General features: G+C 31.6%; 1 pseudogene; it reads left to right on the top strand.

Annotated features, from left to right (window-relative positions):
* The first annotated feature begins 4,827 nt into the window (after positions 1–4,827).
* LOC131059971 (glycosyl hydrolase 5 family protein-like) lies at positions 4,828–7,344 on the top strand (annotated as a pseudogene).
* The last annotated feature ends 203 nt before the right edge of the window (positions 7,345–7,547 follow it).

Below are 7,547 nucleotides of genomic sequence, written 5' to 3' on the forward strand. Positions count from 1 at the left end.
AAATAAAAATTAATCACTTTAATATATACAAAATAATATAATAACTTTTAATCATAAATTTGAATATTTTTCATTAAGTTATTCAAAAAATGTCTATTTTCACTTTGATAATTATTAATAATTATTTAATTAAGATGGACTATAATTAATATTACATAAATCTGAAAAATAATATAATATTACACTACAAATTAATAATTAATATTACATAAATATATTTATATTAATATAATTTAAAAATAACAATGATAAAAAATGATAATAATTAAAAATAAGACAAATGTTTTTATTATAATTCAAAATTATATTAAAAATTAGACAAAATATTTTTATTACAATACTATGATGGCAAGTACTCGCCACTATGTGGCACTTGTTTAATTTTAATTCTTCTTCTTCTTTTCTTTTCATTTTGGGAGTTAATTTTTTATTAAATTTAAAATTTATTTTAATTATTTATGTCTTTTTATAATAATTAAAAATTATTATAATTAATTTAATCTATAATTATTTGTCTTATTAAAATTTTAATTATGATAGAATAATTATATTTTGAATTAAAATCTTTCTTTTATTACTATTTTCTTTTGATAAGAATATCTTCTAATATTGTCTTCTTTTATTAGATATTCTATTTTTTATTTGTTTATTCAAATTCTTTCACTTCTTTTAAGGATTAATTTTTTATTAAGTTAAATTTATATTTTAATTATTTATGTTTTTTTTATGGAATTACAAATAATAAATAAAAAAGATATTTGAATTTATAAATTTTGTCTTATTAAAATTTTCTTTATTATAGAATAATTATATTTGAATTGTATTCTAATTTATAGAATAAAATAAGTTTCAACTTAACACCTAAATTAGATGTTAAGAATGAGAGAGCAAGAAAGAGCAACTAACTTTTGATTGATTATTTCATGCCAACAATTTAAGGATAGCATATGCCCTTCAGGAGTTATGATGAGGGTAGCATGTCATTTTTTTATTATCTCCATCTACATCTCTATCCCTTATCTATATCTCCTTACATCTCCCTATATCGCTCATTTTTTCCCTTCTATCCTTCCACTCTATCTATCTTTGTATCTCTTCCTCTCTCTATCCCTCTCTCTCTCCCTCTCGCTCCCTCTTTTTATTACTCCCTAAATTTCTATATCATCTCTCTCCCTCTCCCCCACTCCCTATCTATTTTTATATCTTTCTCCGAGTCTTTATATTTCTCTATATCTCTTTTACTCACACACACATTCCCTCTTTCACCCTCCTTATCTCTATATCTATATCTCTCTCACTCACACAAACACGCACTCCATCCTATTTACCCTCCTTGTCTCTATTCTATCTCACTATCTCTAGATCTTGTACACTCCTCTTCCTTCATCTCTCTCACTCTATCTATATCCCTCTCTACCTCTCCATACATCACTTCTCATATCTTTATCTTTCTATCTCTCTATCTCCCCCTCTCTAATTCTTATCATCTTTCTATCTATATTTCTCCCTCTCACCATTTTTCTCTCCTTCCATCTCTCCCTCTTTCTCACCCCCTTTATGTTTTACAGGTTTTATTTACTCTCTAGATCCTTTCTATCCCTACATCTATCTCTTTCTATCCCTATTTATCCCTTCTCTCCCTCTTTCTATCTTATCTCTCCCTATCACCCCCCCCTCTCTCTCTCTCTCTCTCTCTCTCTAAAGTCTAAACATTTATCTCTATTACTTATCTTTGTCATCTCCTTTCTCTCACTCTTGCACCCCCTCTCTCTCATTAACTCCATATCTCTTGCACAATATATCTTTTTCTATATCTCTCTCCATCTCTCTCTAGCTTGTCTATTTATCTCTTTCCATACATATATCTCTATCCATCCCTCTATTTATCTTACCCTCCTCTCTAATTTGTCCCAATCTCTCCCTCCCTCAGTCCCTCCTTGTTCTCCTATCTATCTCTTTATCTCTACCTCTCTCTCCCATTTTGTTCAAGTATATCTCTCTTTCTCTTCCAATATATATCTATCTCCCCTATTTTTATCACCCTCTCCACATCTCTATTTTTCCATTTATTTTTCTCTCTCCCTCTTCCACTCACTCTATATCTCTAACTCACTAGCTCTATCTCACCCTCTTCCTTTATATACCTCTTTATCTCTTCCTCTTTGTCTCTCCCTCTCTATCTCCTCTCTTTCTATATTCATCCTCCCTCTCCCATTATCTCTTTTTCCCTCCTCTTTTGCTCTATCTTCATCTCTACCTCTATCCTCATCTCTCTCCCTAATCTCTAGACATGTGTCCTTCTATACATCCATCTCTCTCTCATTCTCCCTATTTTTGGACCTCTATATACATATCTCTTTTCCTCTCTTTATCTATCTCTCCCTATCACTTCTTTCATCTATCCTTTTATCTCTATCTCCTTCTACCACTATAGCTCTCCCTCTCTCTATATATCACTTCCTATCTCTATCTTTATCATTCTATATCTTCATCTCTCTCTTTGACTATTTTTGTTTTCTTCCATATCTATATATTCTTCTCTCCTCTCTCTCTATCTCTCTCATATCTCTCTCCTTCTCTCCATTTTCCTCTCTTCATTCTCCATCTTTATCTTTGACTCCATATCTATCTCTTTACCCATCTCTCTTTCACTCTTACCCCTCTATATATCCCTCTTTCTATCCTTATCTCAACATCTCTCTCGTGCTCACCCTATTGCAAACATAACATGAGTCTATTGCTAATAAAGAATTATTATCTTCTCAATTCAAAGGTTTCATTTCAATTATGATTGAATCCTTATAAGTGGATTCATAGTTGATTTTAAGCTATCACCTCTCAATTAAGTCTTTTATTACACAAACAACATCATGGCCACAATTTGACCTCATGCACTACACCAATTTATCCAAAAAATAGACCAAATTTTCTCCAGTTGACCTTCCACACCTCTTCGACATACATATCCATTACACACCAAAGTGCAATTTCTAGTTTATATTATTTTATTAAAACAAGAGTTGTAGTTAATAGTACATAAACACAATTATTTTAATATAATTTTAAAATATTATAATTTGCTAATTAGTATAATGAATATTATAAAATAATAAATATTAATATTATAAATTAGAATATAGCATGTCAATCCATAGTTTATCAAATTCTAGGTTTACTCTCAACTACCATTCACCCTAAGTTTAAGTGATCAATCAATTTTATCAAAGTTAACTTGTAATTATCTCAGTATAATATTATTAATTAATAATCATTTAATATTAATTATAATAATTTTATATTAATTATAATAGGATAACATTATAATTTTATAAGTGATATAATAAATATATATGATATCTATTGACTTACCTTACCTATATTCTTCTAAAAATAAATATGCTAAAAAACTCCTAAAAGTTTATATTTATTAAAAACCCATTGTGAAGGTGTACATTTACCAAACAAAATGCCTAAAATTTCTCAGTGTTGTACATTAAATTTAGCGTGAGGGTAAAAAATAAAAATGTAAAATAAACCAAATTGTGAAAATATAATATGATACATGCAACGCAAGTTGACAACTTAACGCTTCTACTAGTCACCTACTCTGAGTTATTTCTGACCAGCAGTTTCTGTTCTCCAGTCTCGCGAGCAGGCCTGGAATTTGACAGGCAAAATGGCCGTTTTTTCACTTTTGAACCGTATATGACAACTTAAAAAATTAGTAGAACGTATGAATTGACATGCTATTTTTTTCTAAAACCGTATAGATGACACTTCAAATTATAAATAAACCGTAAAAAGATATAGTAGGTATATATATATTAGTTTAAAATGTTTATTATAAAAATACAAATTTATTTAGAATATTTTGAAATGAAAGGATTTAGAATATGGAAGGATGTAGTTGTTTCTAATTTTATAATATTTTAATATGACTTTTTAGAATAGTTCTATTTTTTCATATGAATTTAGAAACTTGTCATAATTGAAATGATAGAATATAATTGATAAAATATTTTAATATGAATTTTTACAATATATTCTATTTTTTTATATATGAATTTAGAAACTTAGTCAATTTAATTTTTTAAATATATTTAATAAGATTGTTATAGAAAGTTGTCATAATATATATAATTTTAAAATTTAAATGTTTATTATTACTAAATTAATAATTATTAATTGATTATCATTTAATGTTAATATATAATATATATTAGTGTATTAATTTAGAAACTTATTTAGTAAATTTAAGATTTTAAAGACGTCCATTGATTTTCATTGCTTCAATCTTCTACTTTTATATTTTTTGACAGTTAATATTTTTCTTAAAATGTCAAATGAAAGGCATTGAAATAACTAAACCGTCATCAAAAATTCATATGACAGGCAGAGGTGACCGTCAAATTCCAAGCCTGCTCGCGAGCTTAAAACAAAAAAAGCTACACACAAGTAAACTAGTTTGAAAGTAAAAATAAAAAATACCAATAACAGTATATAGAAGCTTTTTGTGTCTGCTTGAAATCATCTTCAAATCTGCTACATAATTTGGAGCAAAGTAGTTAAAGCGATTCACATGCATTCAAACAACGTCTATTCCACAAATTGTGCTCTCCTGTAGTTAAAAAATAGCGTTACAACTACCAGAGCTTGTTGATAAAAACAGAAAAAGACCAAACTTTTAGACAATTACATTAAACTCTGCATTGACAGAGATGTAAATCTTCAAAATCAGTTAAACACAATCCACGGCTTAATTACAATACCGAAAGACCGTAAGTCAAGTTCATCCATCTTATCCACAAACACCCACCAGTGCAGAAATTTGTCCATGTAATCCAATCGTATCCAAAAAAAACAATTCAATCTTTAGGATTTCATGACAGCGACAGGAATGACAATGGCGGCGCTACGATTAATCATAGCGTTGCCTCTTGTTGCGGCGCCCGCAGAGTGCTGCCGCTACGGACACGTGGCAGGTGGATCGTGGACGAGGCAACGGGACTGAGAGTAAAGCTAGCATGCGTCAATTGGCCGGGCCACATGGAGCCCGGGTTACCGGAAGGTCTCAACTGGTTGCCGGTTACCACAATAGCGCACACGATCAGCTCTCTGGGCTTCAATTGTGTCCGCCTCACATACTCCATTCACATGGTCACGGAGAAGAGCTACACAGAGGCCACGGTTGGCCAGACTTTTGCACAGCTAAATCTGACAGAAGTCACCTCGGGAATCGAGCGCAACAATCCGGGATTCCTCCAATTGGGCCACGTGGCCGCATACGATCGCATCGTGGCGCGCTAGCAGAGGCAGGTGTCATGGTCATCTTGGACAATCATGTGAGTAAGCCCAAGTGACCTCGTCGGTTAATGGTACTGCGGCACCACTTTTATTAGCGAGTTTCGAATTGATCAGAGATACGTGAATGATGATGATAACAGGTACATGAACTGTTATGATGTTGAAGATATCAGTTTGTCACAATTTATTGTTGCTTTTAGATATGGTTGCTTTTAGATATGATTGTGTATATTTTTCCATCCACATTTCATATTACACCATGTAATCTCTTATAATGATATTGCTATCGGTAATGATAACAGGTATTTGAACTGTATTTTGGCTTTTCTGGCGGAGGAAGACGTGGACTGGGCGCTGTGGACTATGGGGGAAGCTATTATTAAGACTTTGAGGAGACCTACGGCTTTTTCAATCGTCAGCATCAGGAATCCTGACTTTATTTCTCGCCTTAGGGAAATTCAACAGCCCATTCAAGGTAATATATATATATATATAAACTGTGCTTTCTTCTCCTGTAATTTGAATTTAAGTAAATTAGTTGTTCTTAGGTTTGAACACCACCCTCTTCTTGTTTCTAAACTTCTGCTTTTAATTCTTGAGAGTTCTTGAGTTTCACAGCTAGCTTTTGGTATTTTTCTTAAATTGCAAATATTAAATTATGAGAAGTTTTTCAATTTGACTGTACGACTTCACTTCTCAGTTTTGGATCAAATTCAGATCACAGGGCTTTGTTTTTTTATTTTGCTGCGTAAATTATTGGCTCTTAAATTTAGTTACAGATATTAATTAAATTATGTTGGTATTTTTTTTATTAAATTTTTATAGTTTATGATATTTATATAAAGGTTTTTTGGATTCAAATATGTAAAAAAATTTATGGGCCTTTGCATTTTTAGAGAATAAAAAAACAAGAGAAGAATAAATATATCAGAAATTTGATTCAATAAGTCTATGAAAATAATACACAATTAAATCTAAAAACATCTAAAATAGATGGTTAAGTTTGACTCAAAACAGTTAAATTTAAGATCACCTCATTCAAATTTAGATCATGAAATTTGATCCAAAACAGTTAAAATTTAGAAACACCTCACTCAGATTAAAGAGTTTGGTTGTGCACTGTTGTAAATTATTGGCTCTTAATTTAGTTACTGATTTGAATTAATGTTCCGTAATCATTGGCTCTTAAATTTAGATACAGTCTGAGTCAATGTTCCACAATTCTTGGCCCTTATATTATGCCACAACAACCAGATTTCCTGTTAGTTGCCTTGAAACATCAGATCCTATTACAAAGATTGCCTCCACCTGAACTGAGATCACCTTCTATAGCTGAATAATCATTGCCCAATGTGTTAAACTCATACAGGTGATAATAGGATGGACTAACAGTGTCATGAAAACATGCTTCAATACTTGAGAAGATAATTTCATACATCATATCTTAAATGTAAGTTTTATATCTTCCAATTCCAATGGCAAACTGATAAATTTGTTACTGTGTGGTGAATGCAGACCCTTACTTATCTCCAGGGCCATATTATCAAATAATCTACCACCCTGCATCTGGCCTGTGTTGAATCCAGCATTGGAAACACCATTCATCTAGGATCATGCCAGAGTGTGAGAAGCAGATGGAAGTATGATGCCAGTGTGAAAGGCCCCATTGGACTAATGGGAAGTTCATCCTGCATTTCCACTCAAGGAAATGGGTTGCCTGCAATTATGACAGAAAATTGTTCTGCCCCCAACAACACTCTGTGGAGCACAGTCTCCTCTGGACAGCTGCAGTTGGGCACTAGAGTTTTTGATGATGAAGATGGGAAAGAGAAGTGGATGTGTTTAGATGGGAGTAGAAGTCCATTGATTACAGCAACTGAATGCATCTGCATCACTGACTCTCACTGCTCTCCAAATCAGAATCCAGAAAAGCAGTGGTTTAAAGTCATAACAACCAACAAACAATTGTTACGTCAACTTTGATTGCAATAATGTATTTTAATTTTCTGTTCTATTTCTTTCTAGCATTAGTAATTGGAGGAGGATTGTATTTCTGTGAATACATTTTTTTTAAGTAATTTACGGAGTATTGTATCTCCTTGAAAACATTTCTTTTTGGGGTAATTTGAGGCGGATTGTGTCTCTCTGGATGAGTTTATTATAAGTCAGTTTAGATGACATGCACCTAATAGTGTTATGGATAACGATCTATATTAAGTTCAGTTTAGATGACATGCACGTAT

The sequence above is a fragment of the Cryptomeria japonica genome, chromosome 7 (assembly GCF_030272615.1).
Source record: "Cryptomeria japonica chromosome 7, Sugi_1.0, whole genome shotgun sequence".
Taxonomy (NCBI): Eukaryota; Viridiplantae; Streptophyta; class Pinopsida; order Cupressales; family Cupressaceae; genus Cryptomeria; species Cryptomeria japonica.